Raw genomic sequence first — 18,436 nt, 5'->3', positions numbered from 1 at the left:
AGAGTCTTTTTACATCATTATTCACAAAGGTAGCGGCTGCTCCCTTGGACCGAATTCCCCAATTTTTCCAACCAGATGTTCGAGCTCACCCAGGACTCCCATGCTCCCTGCACCCTCACCGTCCCCTTCAAGGAACCCCTTGACATGTTTTTCCTTCCCACGTGCGACTTCTCCGAATGCACAGGTGTGCTCATGGCCTGTGCTCGCCCAGCTTCAACACAGAACACCGAGCCCGGAGTCAGCAACAGAGACATTCATGGTTCAGTGGATAGGGGAGCTTACACGTCTGAAGCAAGGCCCTGGAGCGACACCCCGCGGTGGGCTGCAGACTGCAGGCAGGAAACGGTGGTAGCCTTCGCTCCCAAGGGGAAGGGGAGCGGGCCCTTTATAAGGGGAATTATTACATCAGGTTGCCTCATTAGTTACCAGGGAAACCAGTGGAGGGGCAGGCCCCTCACCGCCCTTACGGTAAGCTGTCACCAGCTGGGTCCTGGGCATCGGGGTAGGTGAAACAGGCCCTGGCCGGGCCGGGGAACGTGCAGACAGCAAGAGAACAGCCATCCTGCGTGGCCTGGCCATACAGCTCCTGAGACCCCTGATTTTCTGCAGGCCGCCTCAGCAGATCTGCTCCTAGTTTGCAGCCACAGATACTAACACCGGAGGCTTAAGGGTTTCCTGTTAAGATTCCAAACGCTTTCTTCTTCTTGGCTGGCTCTTCTGCCCACGTAGGAACAGGGCCGGTCCTGGTCTCCGGGGACAGCGGCGCAAGACCAGGCAGGAGCGGGCTCGCCGCCCGAGTGGGTGTGACCACCGTCAGGGGCGAGGACGCGGAGCGCCTGCGGGGAAGCCCGGATCTCCCCTCCCCGGGCATCTCGGGGCCGCGGGGCTGCGCAGAGCTCGGCCGTCGCTCCGAGGCCCCCGGAGGCTGCTGTCCCCGCGCGGGTGTGGACGACCCCCGCGTGTGCGAGGCGGCGCCCAGGGCCCGGGCGAGCACGAGCAGCCCCCGCCGCCGTCCAGCCCCCCGTGAGGGCTCCACCTGCGGCCAGACCTGCGGACGCGAACGTCCAGCCGCGTCCACGTGCGGCCGAGCCCGCGGGGCGGTCAGATGAGGGCCACCTGCGGGGTCACGTGCAGAAGGTGCGGCGCCTCCCGGGGCGGGGGTCCACCTCCCGCCGGGACACCCTCCAGGGGCGAGGTCACCCGGGGCTGCGGGGTGGGGGAGGGGAGATGGGCGGGGCGGGAGGGGTGGAGGCGGGGAGGGTCTCTCAGAGGCCCGACGCACCGCCCCCTGCCGGTCCCGGGAGGAGCTGCGCGTCTATCAGCCCTATGTTCCCGCTGGGAAGAAAAAGAGTGGGTTTTCCGAGCAGCTGACAGGATAATTAACCCCCGTGAGGCCAAATTCCTTGCGTGGGGCCGCCACTCCGCTCCTCACGCGCCCCTGCACTTCAGAGGAAAAAAGCCGACTTGACCCCGACGTGACTTGAACACGCAACCTTCTGATCTGGAGTCAGACGCGCTACCATTGCGCCACGAGGTCACAGTGAGTGTAAGCGTCTGCGTCATTAAAGGCCTCGCTGAGGCGGCGCCGTCGCGCAACCCCAGCAACGCAGGCGCTTTCTCCGCGCCGCCCGCCCCCACTCGGAGGAGGAGCCGGCCGCCACGCGCCTGCGCGACCGGGGGAGGGGCGCCGCGAGCGAGTGCTGGGCGTGGCCGAGGCCGGGCCCCGGCTCCTTCCAGAGACCCCAAAAAAAGAAACGGGGGTGAGGGGCTTTCTTGGTGGCGCAGTGGTTGAGAGTCCGCCTGCCGATGCAGCGGACACGAGTTCGCGCCCTGGTCTGGGAGGATCCCACATGCAGCAGAGCAACTGGGCCCGTGAGCCATGGCCGCTGAGCCTGTGCGTCCGGAGCCTACGGGAGAGGCCACAACGGTGAGAGGCCCGCGTACCGCAAAAAAAAAAAAAAAAAAAAAGCTTCTGTCCAAGCATTTCCTCTTCTAGAGAATAGTTACTAAAACAGTTAAGGCTAGAGGCAAAGATGTACCTTCAAGATTGTTCGCATCAAAGTTGTAACACAAAAGCCAACCGGACTGTTCCATTTTACAAGCTCAGTCTGGATTTCCAAGCGAACGAGCAGGGGAGCTGGCCTTGGCAAGTGCTTGCATTTATGAGCTACCCGAATAAAGGGATGTCATACTCAGACTCTAGGAATAACTGCTGTGGAGCAACGATGCAGGGATGGAACATTTAAATTTTTCATTACAAATACTGGGAGCTAACGGTGCGTAACCCAGAGCCCCAGGCGCCGAGGACAGGACTCCTCCAAGCTGTGGCCTCCTGATTGACAAGAAAGGCCAGTCACAGCCCGTGACGGGAGATGGAAGCCCCTGGCCGCCGCACAGAGGAAAAAAACTGCAGATTTGGGGAGAATGGAAGAAGTTTTCACATATTGAGGTGGGGGGGAGTCATTCTGGTTATACATGAGCTAACTCGAATTATATGCTAACCAAACAGCCTGTGTGTGCTGTCCAACATATACTGCACATCTGCTGTAAAGAAAAGGGTGCACCGACCAGAAGTAAAGAATGTCCATGTTAAAAATAAAGATGAAATGCCTCCCTTTCTGGGACGCCAGTGCTGGTTTCTCCTTTGATGGTAAGACTCCCTTCACAGGTGCCAAGGCCACCCTGACTCGCTTTGTATTTGCTGGTCCGTTTTTTTGAAACCTTGAAGGAACGTGTCCCTCACTTGTTTGATGTTGTTCGTTCTGACAAGATATAAAACTGAGCTGAAAGCCATGCTTCTCTGCAGCAGGTCCTCCGAGCTACTGAGAGCCTGTCTCCCGGGGTACAGTCCTCAGTTTGGCTCAAATACAACTCTTTTCCATTTCTATTATAGTTTGGTTATTGATTATTTGTGTCGACAGGGAGTCCATGAACTTCAGGCATTTAGATTTTCGTGTTTTTTGGTTTTTTAAATTTTTTTTTATTTATTTGGCTGCACTGGGTCTTAGCTGCGGCATGTGGGATCTAGTTCCCTGACCAGGGATCAAACCTGGACCCCCTGCATTGGGAGCGCGGAGTCTTAGCCACTGGACCACCAGGGAAGTCCCGATGATTTTGTTTTATGCCAGGTTTTCCTGCTTTGCTATCTGCCTCGAAAACCTTGATTAGGAAAGAAACCCTCCCTTAAGATGGGAAAATCCAAGAGGATGACAGTTGGAAAGTCTGCACCTCCCCGCCTGTCCTTACCCTTTTAAAGTTTCTGTGACCCTATTAGGTTTTGGTTTTGCTGAGGACATAGTTCAGTATAAACCCAAGTAAGCGTGGCTGGGCTCAAATGTCTTCATTGATCTAATGAAAAGGTTGCCACACTTGTTCGTGGTCAGAAGAGACTGGGGCAGCGTGGATGCCCTTTACCTTGGAGAAATGGAGAGCCAGAAGCAGAAAGTTCTGTCTGCAGGGTATCGGCTGTGGGTGTACCTAGTGAGAGACAAGGGTCCTGTCCAGCTAGTCCCCACGTGACAATAAATGTGACTTTCTCAACTTTGCCCCATGTAACAATGTTGGCCGAACTCATCTCTGGAGATGTTTCTCAGCCTAGAGATCTTGACTCGGCATTTTACTAAACCCCAAAGCCCTGCTTTACCGTCACCTGCCAGATGCCGCGGATGGCAACTGGGGGCTGTGCACCGAGGCCCTGATGGCAGACAGGACCCCGTAATTCCATCAACAGTCAGAGGAAGACAGTGCCATCTTTGGGGGACTAAAACAGCTGTCTTCCAACGTGGAAGAACTATAAAAGGGAGAGCCTTGTCCCGATTCATCAGAATTTAAATATGGGCTTAAACTGCCTTAGACAAGAAAGGATTACCGTGGAGGAGTGCCTCTACCAAGCAGCTGGCAAGCATGCCGGCCCCGTCCTTGCCGCCTACTAACTGTGTGCCACTGGACAGGCCACCTGACGTTTCTTTGCCCTAGAGTCCTCAATTCTAAACTGTGATATAACCGATCTCAAAGGGCTGTTGGGAAGGGTAAGCCAAGGAATGCTCTGGAAATGGGTTCCAGAGAGCACAGTGTTTTGTTTCCTAATTCTCAGCATGTCTACTAGGCTTCCGCGGACATGTCAGAATTTAGGACTTCGGAGTTGTCAGGGCTGCGGGGCAAGATGTGATTTAACCTAATTCTAGGCTCTCTCTAAGCGCGAGTAGTAACTAAGCCTGCTGTCAAAACTTACAGCAGAGTCACGTAAGCCAGCAGATGGCTATGGCACAGCTCCCTTTTTCACTTTCCCTTCTTCTGTTGTTTCCCCCTCTCCTCTCTCTCGAATCTGTATTGTTCTTCTCTGATTAGGCTTTAATGGAGTCCAACCAAATCACCCTAATTGCATCCCCGGAATAGCCAGTCCTATCTGATAGATGTATACATTGGGGAGACATCCCCACAAAATGACTCAGAAACCTACAGGTGGCCTGGAAACTCAGATCTTTGCAATTTTATCACTTTCATGAGGACCTACTCTGCCCCTGGCACCGTGGTAGATATTTCATGTGTTAACTTCATTTAATCTTCACAACCAACACGCTCTTGAATTCTTCATTGAACTTTGCCTTCTTTGATGGTTGAATGGTCAGGCCCCATAAATGGCTGCTCTCTCGCTCTCTGTTTCGTCCCCTGCCCAACCCGGCCCTGCCTCACCCCTACCTTACGCGCATGATTGCCTCCCCATCTTAATCTGAAAGTTTAATCAGTAACTATGCACGTGATCAGCCTGACCCCCAGCTAATGCCTGTGCCGCCCCTCGGACTGCAGCGACTCCAGTGTGTTCAGTCCTCACCGGGAAACATCGACCCTCACGACGGCTGCTAACCCAGAGCTGTGCGAGACCTGTTCCTTCAAGCGGCTCCCCCACTGACCAACGGGTGCTTCTGACAACACGCTCCCTAAAACTGAGAGCTCTCGCTCCCCACAGTGAAGGTTGCTGCCGTGTCCTGCCTGCTCTGTGCCGTACACAGTGGGGTGTCACTCCAGGACCTTTGCCTCTGCCGTGTAAGATTCCCCGTCCAATAAACAAATGCCTCCGTGGCTGTCTCCTGGCTCTTTCTTCCATCTTCGCCGCTGGGCAGTTACAAGGACTGCAGGACTGAGGTGTGCAGCCCAACAATGGTCTTTACTCATTTTTCTCCATTCTTTCTCACGTGAAATAACTCCCTTGGAAGAGCCTTGTGCTATTTTTTTAACTTTTCCAAAGAGATTTTTCTGCTTTGGGCTTCCATTTGTATTTTGATAGTACAAGGACTCTGCCATGTTTACAGAGATATTTTTGAATGCTTAATCTGTTGTTCAGTCTGTTGATATCTTCTCTTCCTGAAGGGAAGTGTTCGCTCCCAAACTCTTCTAGAAAGTCTGGCCAAGGACTGAGGTCCCCATCTCCCTCAGGACCACCAGCAGCCAACCAATCCTGGGGTACCTCGGGAAAGAACTGCACTCTCCACGCCTTTGAGAGCTGGGGGCTAAGCCCTATTTTGAGCTTCTGACATTTCTTATCCGGGAGGACGTCCTGTCTGCACCTGTCAAAACTTTTAGACACTCCCAAGACCTAGTTCCTGGTTCTCCTCTTCAGTTTTCCTCTACAGGGCGGGACCCTCCTTTTACTTCCTACACTCTCAACTCAGTTTCTCTTATGGATATTTCCAGAGGTTCAGTGAGGTCCAGACTAAATTTCTTCCAAGGCTCTAGAGCTGTCCCGCTGTTCCGTTTGTGCCTACGCCGCCCGTCCTTCCCAGGGCTGTTCGGCTACAGGCGCGCCTCCCGCACCTTCACGGACGAGGCCAGGAGGGAGGCAAGAGCAGGTGCGAAGGCAAGGGTGGGCCCGAGAGACTCGACTGCCGGAGGCAGCGGCCCGGGCCTGGACGGACGGTGCGCGAGGGCCGGCCTCAGCTCCGGGACCCGGGACACCCGGGTGCAGGTAGGACACACCTGCATGACTAGTACACCCTCAGGTGCGCGAGCTCGGCTTTTAGCCCCGCCCTGTGCCCTGCCGACCAATCCCGCTGCGGCTCCACGTGCGTCACAATGGGGCGTCAGTGACGTCATGCGGCCACACGTGACTCATGCCGGAAGTCCTCCCAGCCTGCCCTTCGCCCTCCTTTCTGCATCCCGAGGACTCTCCACCTCTGTCCAGTCCGGTGATGTCACGAGTTTATTGTTAAACTTATCACTGAGTTTATCCAGGCCTGTTGCCCATGAGGCCGCAGATGAGCTGACTTAGGAGGAAAGCTGCAAGGGGAATCTGAGAGCGCAGGAAATGAGGTGCTGTGCCTCAAGGTCCACGCTTATTTGCTGAGCATGGATTTTGTGAGCTCTTGAACGTGGCTCATGTTGGCTCCTAGTGGAGAGTGAACACTGTCCCGGCCGAGTGAGTAATTAAGGCCGGATGAGAGTCGCAAATGTTGCCCCCGAAAGCCCTAACCCTCTCCGTGTTCCCAAAGCGAAGTCCACGAAGGGGTCTGTGTGAGGTGGGCAAGAGGTACAAGGGGGTCACAGAAACGTTTCCTGACGCCCCCTGACTGACCCACCACTCCTTTCCGCCACAATCCATCTAAAGACACTGAGCTGGAGGTCTCCCGGCCCACATCCGGAAAGCGTAATCGAGGGGCTTTGGAGCTGGGCTGCCTGGATTGGAGTCCCGACCTGTCACTGGCTCTCGTGGGTTGACGGTGTGTCTTAAACTCCCTCGCTCTCACCGTCTACGTATAAAGAGGAGCCTCACTCAGGGCTACTGGGAGGTTAGCATAAGAACCAATAAAGCACTCCGAACATACCTGTGCTCTGTCAGCTTTTTTATGATCTACTGCAATATTTAAAACAGCCCTGGGTTCACGACTTTGTGCCAAATGACAGCCCTTCTCCCTTGATTCGTCTTGTCAACGTCTTCATTCAGAGGTGCCACTGGCGGGACTCGTTCACGTTTGCCCATCTTCCTCTTTTTAGAGGTGACAGGGCAGATGTACTCACTCGAGCAGCTGCTGCTGCGAGTGGTGGGGCTCAGGCAGAGGACTTCCTGTGGGAAGCAGGCGAGCGAGACAGATCTGGGAATCTGAAGATGAATGACAAAAACGTGCAGCTAGGGCTTCCTGGGTGGCGCGGTGGTTAAGAATCCGCCTGCCGATGCAGGTGACACGGGTTCGAGCCCTGGTCCGCGAAGATCCCACATGCCACGGAGCAACTAAGCCAGTGCGCCACAACTACTGAGCCTGCGCTCTAGAGCCCACGTGCCACAACTACTGAAGCCCGCGCACCTAGAGCCCGTGCTCCACAAGAGAAGCCACTGCAATGAGAAGCCCACACAACGCAATGAAGAGTAGCCCTCGCTCGCCGCAACTAGAGAAAGTCTACACGCAGCAACAAAGACCCAGTGCAGCCAAAAATAAACAAATAAAATAAATAAATTTATTAAAAAACAAAAACAAAAGACGTGCAGCTAGAGCGGAGGTTCAGAGGAGTGTGAGGGCCAGTAACGCATGGTGGACAATTCAGAACCACCACTGCAGGCCTCCCTCGGTCCGTGTCCATCCACGCCTGGGTTTGGACCATGAACTCTAAGGCATCAAGATCATCTGTTGTTGTCCCCCTTTGACTGGGCCTCTCTCTACGAAGACAAAGTAAAATGCCTCTCTCCAAGTCTGTGATTTTCAAACGGTTTCCATTTAGAGGGCTTTCATGGGTTTGGGAAAGTGAGGGACCGGATTAACCACTCAGGCTGGCCCCATTTTCTTAGATCTTCCATCTTTTTTTGTTTGTTTTTCTGCCACACTTCGCCGCTTGTGTGATTTTTTTAAAATAAATTTATTTTATTTATGGCTGCATTGGGTCTTCGTTGCTGCGCGCGGGCTTTCTCTAGTAGCGGCGAGCGGGGGCTGCTCTTCATTGCGGTGCGCGGGCTTCTCATTGCGGTGGCTTCTCTTGTTGCAGAGCACGGGCTCTAGGTGCACAGGCTTCGGTAGTTGTGGCACACAGGCTTAGTTGCTCTGCGGCATGTGGGATCTTCCATGACCAGGAATCAAACCCATGTCCCCTGCATTGGCAGGCGGATTTTTAACCACTGCACCACCAGGGAAGCCAGCTTGTGGGATCTTAATTCCCCAAACAGGACCACGAGGGAAGTCTCAGTTTCCCTGTGGTTTTAAATCTGCAGCCTAGGGGTGGAGAAGTTGAAGGAAGCCCTTTAAAGGAGAGAAACTGGGGGCTATATCACAAGCTCCAACTCTACAGGAAGGGGCTTGCAGCATCATAATTTCTGCATTTGACTGAAGGGCTTGGTTCTGGTGGTTATAAAGACTTAGAAGCCCCAAAGCCTGCAGTCAGCAAGCTGGAGACCTAGGACAGCCAGTGGCATAGATCCAGTCTGAGTCCAAAGGCCTGAAACCCAGGAGAGCAGTGGTGTAAGCCCAGTCCAAGTTCCAGTCTGAGTGCTGGAGAAGACCAACGTCCCATCTCAACGTGAGTCAGCGAGAGCATGTTCTCCCCTCATTTCACCTTTGTGCTCTATTCAGGCCTCTAACAGATGGGGTGAGGCCCACCCACAGTGGGGAGGGCAAGCTGCTTTACTCAGTTACCAATTCAAATTATAATCTCATCCAAAAATGCCCATGCAGACACACCCCAAATAGTATTTGACTAAGTATCTGGGCACCCCGTGGCCCAGGCAAATTTATACATAAAATTAAGCATCATAGGACTTCCCTGGTGGCGCAGTGGTTAAGAGTCCACCTGCCAATGCAGGGGACACAGGTTCGAGCCCTGGTCCGGGAAGATCCCACATGCCACGGAGCTACTAAGCCCATGCGCCACAACTACTGAGCCTGCGCTCTAGAGCCCGCGAGCCGCAACTACTGAAGCCCAAGTGCCTAGAGCCCACGCTCTGCAATGAGAGAAGCCACCGCAACGAGAAGCCCACGCACTGCCACAAAGAGTAGCCCCTGCTCTCCACAACTAGAGAAAGCCAGCATGCAGCAACGAAGACCCAACACAGCCAAAAAAATAAATAAATAAAATTTTAAAATTTATTTTTTAAAAAAAGAAGTGACACCTCTGAGAGGGAAGCTAGATCCTATATTAGATTCCTAGGGCTGCTGTAACAAAGAGCCACAAACTGGGTGTCTCAAAACACAGAAATTTATTGTCTCACAGTCCTGGAGGCCAGCAGTCCAAAGTCAAGGTGGCAGCAGAGTTGATCCTCTCCGGAAGCGATGATGGAGCATCTGTCCCATGCCCCTTTCCCGGCTTCCGGGGTCACTAGCAATCCTTGCCTTGTAGCCACATCCCTCCCATCTCTGCCTCCATCTTCATGAGACATCCTCAGTTCTGCATCTCTTTCTCTAATCTCCCCCTCCTTTCTCTTATGAGGACATCAGTCATGGAATTATGACCTACCTTAAATCCAGGATGATCTCATTTGAGATCTTTAATTGGATTATGTCTGCAAAGATCCTATTATTTCCAAATAAGGTGACAACTGAGGTTCATGGTGGGCATGTCTTTTTGGGTGACACTATTCAACCCCTTACAGACCCACCTCTTGCTTGCAGATGGCCTGGGTCTCTGACTGACATCCTGCTACAGACTAAGACTTCGACTTTGGGCATATTCCGTAGCCTTCCTGATCTCAAGTTTCCTCACTAGTTAAAGGAGGTATGGTCTTTGTCTGGTCTGCCTCACTCACTCAGCCTTTCATTCGATGCATTTGTGTAGAGCACCTTTTAGACGCTGGCCTCTATACGTCTCGACACCGCATGTGATCTTTTGGGTAAAGAACAGAGTCATCAAGGTGATGCCAGCAAGATAGCAGGATAGGAAGTCTCAGCCCTCGTCCCCGACAGAGACATCAAAGTAACACTAGAAATACCAAAAGATCTTTACCAGAACTCCAGAAACCAGCTAAGACGTTGCAGTACCCCAGGCAAGTACAAAAGCCAAGAACAGCCACATTGAAAAGTGTAAGAAGAGCCATTTCACTTTATCTGTGATTGCCACCCCCCGCCCAAGGCCGGCACAGCTCGTACCTGGGGTGCGGGGTGGGGTGCGGGGAAGAGAACGTGAGCTGTGCGTCCTCATTGCAGCTTTCAGAGCGCTGCCCAAGGCACTGGTTTCTGTCTCTCCTGACTTGAGGGCTAACAGAACCAATGCAGTTTGGATGTCTGGAGGCTGGAGTGAGGGCAGCTTTCGGCAGCCCCAGGGGGCCTGTGCTGCTGCAGACAGAGGCCAGGGCAGCTTGGTGTGGTCAGAAGACGACCAACTTCGTAGCTTCTCCCCCAGGAGGAAGAGAGCGAGGGCAGAGCATGAGTCGAGCATTCTGGCTTTTTGGAGATGTGCCAGAGGACTGGTATCTATCTTGCCTGCTTTGGGGGGGCTGACAGGCAGCTGGCAGGCCTCAGGTGCCCGGGGGCTGCTGAGGACAGAGGAGAGCCGGGGAACACGCCGTACCTTAGACAGGCACCAGAGGGATCACGGGATTCCGCGCTCCTTAAAAAGAACCCGGCAAACCTAATTGGGAAGTTATGTGCACAAGCCCAGAGAACGTGCACCTACCCGCCCCTCCCATCAAAAGATTTCAGAGGCCCAAGAATATCTAGCTGGGCTAATTGGTGAGGGTATTCCCCTGTATAAAGCCTGGGAGAGGTGACTTTTTTCAAAGCATAAAACTCAGCAAATAATCACAAGGCACGTGAACCAACAAGGAAAGATGTTCCAATCAAAGGAACAAAATTAATGTCCAGAAACCAAACCAAAAAAAAAAAAAAGGAGATATCTGAATTACCTGTCAAAATAATTGTGTTAAAGAAGCTCAATGACCTACAAGAGCACACAAACAACTAAACAAAATCAGGAAAATGATGAACAAAGACAGAAACTAGTAAGAAAGAACCAAATGGAACTGAAGAATACAACAACTGCATTTAAAAATTCAGTAGAGGGGTTCAATAGCCGACTAGATCAAGAGAAGGAGAGAATCAGAAAACTCAGAAACAAGTCATTTGAAGTTACAAAACAAAGAAAGAATGAAGAAAAGTGAAGAAAGACTAAGGAACTTATAGGACACCTTCAAGGTGACAACACAGACATTATGGGAGTTCCAGAAGGAGAAGACAGAGAGAGAGAAAGGAACAGAAAGCTTACTTGAGGATACAATGGTCCAACTCTGAGGAAGGAAGTGAACATCCAAATTTAAGATGTTCAAAGAACTCCAAATAGGGCTTCCCTGGTGGCGCGGTGGTTGGGAGTCCGCCTGCCGATGCAGGGGACGCGGGTTCGTGCCCCGGTCCGGGAGGATCCCACGTGCCGCGGAGCGGCTGGGCCCGTGAGCCGTGGCCGCTGAGCCTGCGCGTCCGGAGCCTGTGCTCCGCAATGGGAGAGGCCACAGCGGTGAGAGGCCCGCGTACCGCAAAAAAAATAAAAATTAAAAAATAAGTCACCAGGGAAGAATGTCATCTTAACAATATTAAGCCTTCCAGTCCATGAACACAGGATGGATGTCTTTCCATTTATTTAGATCTTTAATTGGTCTCAGCAATGTTTGTACTTTTTAAAGTATGACGATTACACTTCCTTGGTTAGATTTACTCCCAAGCATTTCATTCTTTGGGGTGCTATTTTAAGGACAGTTGTCCTCTTAATTTCCCTTTTGGGTTACTCACTGTTATCGTATAGCAATGTAACTAATTTTTGTGTGTTGACCTTGTACTGTGCACTTTGTTGTATGTTTTTAGTGCAGTGATATTGTTGAAACACCAATAAAAATAGAAATAGGTGCACTGTTACTGTGGTTCTGCTATAGCTGTGAGATGCTGGGATGTGCAGGTAGTACTTTTATTAAAAAAATAAATTTATTTATTTTATTTATTTTTGGCTGTGTTGGGTCTTCACTGCTGCACGTGGGCTTTCTCTAGTTGCGGCAGGCAGGGGCTACTCTTTGTTGAGGTGTGTGGGCTTCTCATGGTAGTGGCTTCTCTTGTTGCTCTAGGCGTGGGGGCTTCAGTAGTTGTGGAGCGCAGGCTCAGTAGTTGTGGCACACGGGCTTCGTTGCTCCACGGCATGTGGGATCTTCCCGGACCAGGGATCAAGCCCGTGTCCTCTGCATTGGCAGGCGGATTCTTAACCACTGCACCACCAGGGAAGCCCTGCAGGCAGTACTTTGATTAGTGACCTTTGCAGAAAACTCTTTGACAGTGTGAGGGCCATGAAAGGCTAAAGTAGGGTGATCTTTTGAAACCCCTTACCCGTGTACAGTGCACAAACTGCTTTCCTTCCTGATGTATGTCGTTAGGATATCTCTGAAGTGCTGTGGTCAGCAGGGCACAGTACATGTACTATTCTCTTAGTGTCAGATGTTGAAGCTTGTGTTTAACAGAGACATGAGTGTGAATCACTCTGCATGGTGGTATCTCTGAGAATTCCGTATTTATCAGGTGGTGGTGCAGTTACTCCTTCAGTGCAAGATGTGTCGGTGACACCCCGTGATTAGCAACATGTGCTGTGGGTACTGCTTTCCTTAGTGACGTGTGTGGAGACTTGTGTTTAACTGAACTGGGTGCGTGACTGATCCTGTAGAGCTGTCGCTGTCTATCACTGAGTCAGTCACTGTGTGGTGCAAATACTCTTTTCTGTAGTGACGTGAGCTGAGACTGTGTCACCAAGTATGTGGTTCAGGTAGCTTGTTATTCTGTGATCCACTTTTTTAAAAATTAATTTATTTATTTATTTATGGCTGTGTTGGGTCTTCGTTTCTGTGCGAGGGCTTTCTCTATTTGCAGCGAGCGGGGGCCACTCTTCATCGCGGTGCGCGGGCCTCTCACTGTCGCGGCCTCTCCCGTTGCGGAGCACAGACTCCGGACGCGCAGGCTCAGTAGTTGTGGCTCACGGGCCCAGTTGCTCCGTGGCATGTGGGATCTTCCCAGACCAGGGCTCGAACCCGTGTCCCCTGCGTTAGCAAGCAGATTCCCAACTACTGCGCCACCAGGGAAGCCCTGTGATCCACGTTTGAACACTGTGTTTAACAAGCTGGTTGGTAAGTATATGACGATACTCGAGTAGAAGTGTGTGGTTCAAGTGCTTCATTCTTATGGGATACACGTTTGAACTATGACTGAATTGAGACAAGTGGATAAGAAGTATGATGCTATGTGTGGAATGTTGTGTCCTGGGTGTGGCTCACATGCTCCATTCTTCAGCGATATATATTTAATCACTGTGTTTAACAGAATGAAGCATGTGAATGAATGAATATAGTGTTATGTCTTTGAAAATTTGTGTTTAGAAGTGTGTGGTTCACATATTTCATTTGATACATGCCTAGATTCCTTGTTAGCTGACCTAGGTACCTTTGTAAATGAGCACAGCATTATCTCTGTGAAACATTGTGGGATAGGGTGTAGTTCATTCCTTTTAAGTGATACATATTAAAACACTGTTTTAAAGGCTTACATGTGTGAGCAAGATGGAGGATTAGGAAGCTGCTAGCCCTAGCGACCCTCAGTGTGATTATCAGTCATTTCTCAGCAGTATTCTTGGAGGCCAGAAGGCAGTGAGATGACAAATTTAAAGTATTGGGGGAAAAAGCTGTCATCTAAGAATTCTATACCCAGCAAAACTGTCCTTCAAAAATGTGGGAGATTGCTTAACACTATTGAGCTGTATGCTTAGAATGGTTAAGATGGTAAATTTTACCACAACTGAAATTTTTAAAAATTAAAATTAAAAAAGTGAGGGAGAAATTCAAACATTCCCAGATAAATGAAAGCTGAAGCACTTCATTGGAACTAGACCTGCCCTACAAGAAATGGGAAAAGAAGCCCTTCAAGTTGAAGTGAAAGGACACTCACAATAACTTGAAGCTGTACAAAAATATAAAGACCTGATTGCTCTATTGTTTTCCACAATGCTCTGAGGCATAAACTGTTCTACAAACAAATCCAATCAAACTTTGGTTCCATTGAAGGAATCATTTCTGATGTCAGTGTTTGACCCATATGCCAGGAAAAGGCAGGCAAGAAAAACTGCTTGTTAGAGTGACAAGATGTTAGATTTAACTGAAAAGGGCTTTAAAGTAGTCATTATAAATAAGTTCACAGAATAAAGGAAACCATAATTAAAGAAGTAAAGGAATGTATGATGAAAATGTTGCACCCAATAGGAAATATCAATAAAGAGACAGAAATTACTTTAAAGCAACTAAATGGGAGATTCTACAATAACTGAAAAAAAATTCACTAGAGGAGCTCAACAATATATTCAAACTGGGAGAAGAAAGAATTAGTGATTTTGAAGAGAAGTAAAGAGAAATTATGCAAGCCAAAAAACAGAGAAAAAATAATGAAGAAAACTGAACAAAACCTCAAAGAATTTTGAAACAACATTAAATGTAATGGTAGTACCAGAAGGAGAGTTGAGAGAGAAAGGAGCAGACAAAAATATTTGAAGAAATAGTGGTTGAAAACTTCCAAAATTTATTGAAAAACAATAAACTTGGAGGGAGATGCAAGAAGGAAGAGATATGGGAACATATGTATATGTATAACTGATTCACTTTGTTGTAAAGCAGAAACTAACACACCATTGTAAAGCAATTATATTCCAATAAAGATGTTAAAAAAAAAAAAGATTTTAAAAAAGTGAAAAAAAAACCACAATAAACTTTATATCCAGGAAGCTCAAAGAAGTAAAGGAAGATATGAAGACAGTGTCTCATAAAATAAATAATAATAATAAAGACGAAAAATATACATGGAAATTTTAAAAGTACAATGAAAAAAATAAAAATTTTGTTAAAGGGGCTTAACAGTAGATATGGACTGTCATAAGAAAGAACCAGCAAATTTGAAGATAGATCAATAGAGTTCATGCAACTGAAGAACAGAGAGAAAAGAGAGTGGATAAAAATGAACAGAGTTCCTGAAAAATATGGGATACACTTAAGTGTACCAACATACATGTAGTAGAAGTGCCAGAGGAGAGGAGAAAGAGAAAGAAACAGAAAAAATAATGACTGAAAACTTCCCTAATTTGCTGAAAAACATTAATCTACACATCCAGTAAGCTGAAAGAATTCCAAATAGGATAAATACAATGAGATCCACACCCAGACATATCATAGTGAAAATCTTGAAAACAGCCAGAGAAAAATGACTCATCACATACAAGGGAACCCTAATATGACATTTCATCAGTCACAGTGGAGGCCAGAGGCAGTGAGATGACAGTTTCAAAGTGCTGAAAGGAAAACAAAAATTGTCAACCAAGAATTTTATTATCTAGCAAAAGTATCTTTCAAGAAGGAAGATAAAGATATTCTCAGAAAAATTAGAAATGAATCATTGCTAACAGACCCACCTTTAAGACACACTGGTTTTCGGGCTGAAAGCAACGAAACCCAGATAGAAATTCATACACACACACACACACACACACACAGAGAGAGGACACATAAACAGAAAGGAAGAGAGAGAAAATGTGTACAGATAGTTTGTAATTATAAAAAATGATATAAATGCATATTTCATCTTTTCTTAACTGATTTACAAAGTAATTTTGAAATCAATGACCTAAATATAAAAGCCCAAATCATAAAACTCTTAGAAGAAAACAGAGGGTAAATCTTCATGACATTGGCTTTGGCAGTGGGTTTTTATATATAACACCAAAAGCACAAACAACAAAAGAAAAATAGACAAATTGGACTCCATAAGAATTCAAAACTTCTGTGCATCAAAGGACATCATTAAGAAAGTAAAAGGACGACCTACAGATAAGAGAAAATATTTGCAAATCATATATCTGATAAAGGTCTAGCATCCAGAGTATATTAAGAACTCTGACAACTCAACAACAAAAATACAAAGAATCCAATTTTAAAAGGGGAGAAAAAAGGGGGGAGGGGGTTAAATCAACATTTCTCTGAAGAAGATACACAAATGGCCAATAAGCCCATGAAAAGATACTCAAGATCATTAGCCATTAAGGAAATGCAAACCCAAACCACAATGAAATACCACTTCACACCCATTAGGATGGCTATTATTAACAAACGAACAAACAAACCAGAAAATCACAAGTGCTGGTAAGGAGGTGGAAAAACCGAAAACCTGAGGCACTGACGGTGGAGATAACAGAGCACTGCAGCCGCCGTGACGTTTCTTCAAAATAGTAAATATAAAATTCACGTACGTCCCAGAAATTCCACGTTTGGGTATATACCCAAAAGCATTGAAAGCAGACACTCAAACAGGTATCCGTATACATACGTTCATAGCAGCATTATTCGCAATAGCCAAAAGGTGGAAATAATGCACGTCATCAACAGACGAACGGACAAATAAAACATGGTATGTACGCAAAATGGAATATTATTGGGCCATAAAAAGGAATTAAATTCTGACACTTTACAACCTGGGTGAACCTTGAATACCCGAGGCCAAGAAACAAGCCAGTCACAAAAGGACAAATCCCATATGATTCCACCTATATGGGGTATCTCGAGTCACTGAAGTCGTAGAGACAGAAAGTAGAAATGGTGGCTGCCAGAGCCGGGGCGGGGGGGCGGGGAATTAGTGTTTCGTGGGGACAGAGTTTCAGTTTGGGGAGATCAGAAGTTGTGGAGATGGCGATGGTGGTGACGGTTGCACAACAATATAAATGTACTTAATGCCACCGAACTGTACACTGAAAGACAGTTAAAATGGGAAACTTTATGCTATGTGTATCTTCTCACAATAACAACGAATACGTTAATTTTTTAAACTGAAATAAAATTGTAAATGGTGTGGGATGAATTAAAACTTGCAGTCCGTCACCGGCTCATGGGTGAAGGTTACGGGGGTCTCCCCTCTCTTCCGCCAAGGGGAGAATGGGCTAGAGACAGGGTTCAGTCCCAAGTGTAAGCTGGGGTCTGACCACCTGTTCCTTTACAAACAATTGTGCCCTTGTGGAATTAGGAAACCATCCGTAGCTCCCAGAAGGGGCTGATCCTCTAGACGTTAAAGCTCATGGCAATACTTTCATCCAGGGGAGGCGTGAGGGGTGCTGGGAAGGCTGGCCGAGCTCCCCAGTGAGGGAGAGCGGGGGGCTAGCCTGCAGGCCCTGGGCCACACCTGGCGGCTGAGCCTGCCCCGAGCTAACGTGGCCCGCCTGGGGGACCTGGGGGGCCTGCCCTGTGAGGAGCTGTGTCTGAGCCGTCCAGGGCCGTGGCCAGCACGGCCTGCCCTCCCCCTCTGCCTGGACCCCGTTGCCAGCTGCCGGGCGCTGCTCGGTCCACACCGGGGAAGAAGTATAAGGAGCGCGGGCGCCGGGCCGGCTGAGCGCGGACAGTGGCGTTCCTGGCCGGCCATGGTCCTCTTACGGGGCCTGAATTAGTCTGGTGTCCCGGGAACACTGGCAAGTCTTGCGCTGGGGTTGGAATAATTTAGGGCAGGGACAGGTAAGGGCAGCAACAGTCACCACCTGCTACCTTTGGTTACTCTGGGGCCTCTTCTCGTTATTCCGCAACAAGCCCCCTTTGAGACGGAACGTTCCTGGGTTTTGCATACGGGGAAACCAAGGCACAGAGAACGGCAGTCGGTGGACAGGGGCGCAGAGCAGGTAAGCGGCAGAGGGGAACCCCGGCCGCAGCTGCTCCACAGGCCTGGCACTTGTGGGTGCATCCACCGCCCCCTGCCCGCCAGCCAGCGCGCCAGGAACATACGTGTAAGTGACCACGCTGGCATTTCACTGGCCGGAGGGAAGGGAGACACAGGCAGAGGGCAGCAGGGCAGGCCCGGTAGGAGGAAGAACACGTTACAAGACTCGGCCTCCCGCCGGTGGTCTGGTGCAGCACCTGGGGAAGCCCGGCTTTGCTCTGGCTGCAGCGCTCCCAGCAAGCAGGGACAGTTCTACGACCGGGTGCTTTGTGGGTGACCTCATTTTTGTCTTTTCTTAGGCAAAATGGTGAAGCAGCCTTGTCTTGTTTCATTTCATCCCGGTCTCTGAGTAACCCCAGTAACCTCTGAGGTAGGTTGTCTGTGAGGGTTTCTATGTCCCGCAGAACAAAACGGCCTGGCTGTGAGCTCAGACAGCATGTGTCATACTGAGATCCAGCTATAAGTGTCAGATCAGTTCCAGATGTCAGGGGCTGCTTTTTTTTCTCTCTCGGTTCCTCTTTTGGCCAAAGATGGGTGACATCAGGCAGCAGGACATTAATTCATGTTGTCCAGATTTTTACCCTTGTCAAGATTCTGCTGATTAAGATCAGAAGCATGTGTATTACACATACTCTCTGGATGGTTCCAGGTTAATCTCTCTTTTCCTTCTGTTGTAGGGTGCATTGGTGAAACATCTGATGTGACAGTGGCTGTGCAGTAGCACTTAAAACTCTGGACACACGGGGATCACAGCAAAGGAGAGCATCGACAAG

General features: G+C 49.3%; 2 long non-coding RNA genes and 1 other non-coding gene across 3 annotated transcripts in view; 1 reads left to right on the top strand and 2 right to left on the bottom strand.

Annotated features, from left to right (window-relative positions):
• The window catches only part of LOC131746792 (uncharacterized), a 41,197-nt gene that overhangs the window by 11,556 nt on the left and 11,205 nt on the right, over positions 1-18,436 (bottom strand). The gene's annotated exons all lie outside the window — the stretch shown is intronic.
• On the top strand, positions 1,286-5,079 carry LOC136793188 (uncharacterized). The gene is made up of 2 exons (XR_010838147.1): positions 1,286-2,650; positions 4,777-5,079. It is a non-coding gene; the product is annotated as an uncharacterized lncRNA (long non-coding RNA).
• Positions 1,466-1,537, bottom strand: TRNAW-CCA (transfer RNA tryptophan (anticodon CCA)). Its single transcript has one exon. It is a non-coding gene; the product is annotated as a tRNA-Trp (tRNA).

This window comes from Kogia breviceps, chromosome 19 (assembly GCF_026419965.1).
Source record: "Kogia breviceps isolate mKogBre1 chromosome 19, mKogBre1 haplotype 1, whole genome shotgun sequence".
Classification (NCBI taxonomy): domain Eukaryota; kingdom Metazoa; phylum Chordata; class Mammalia; order Artiodactyla; family Physeteridae; genus Kogia; species Kogia breviceps.
This window is presented reverse-complemented; position numbering and strand designations above follow the sequence as displayed.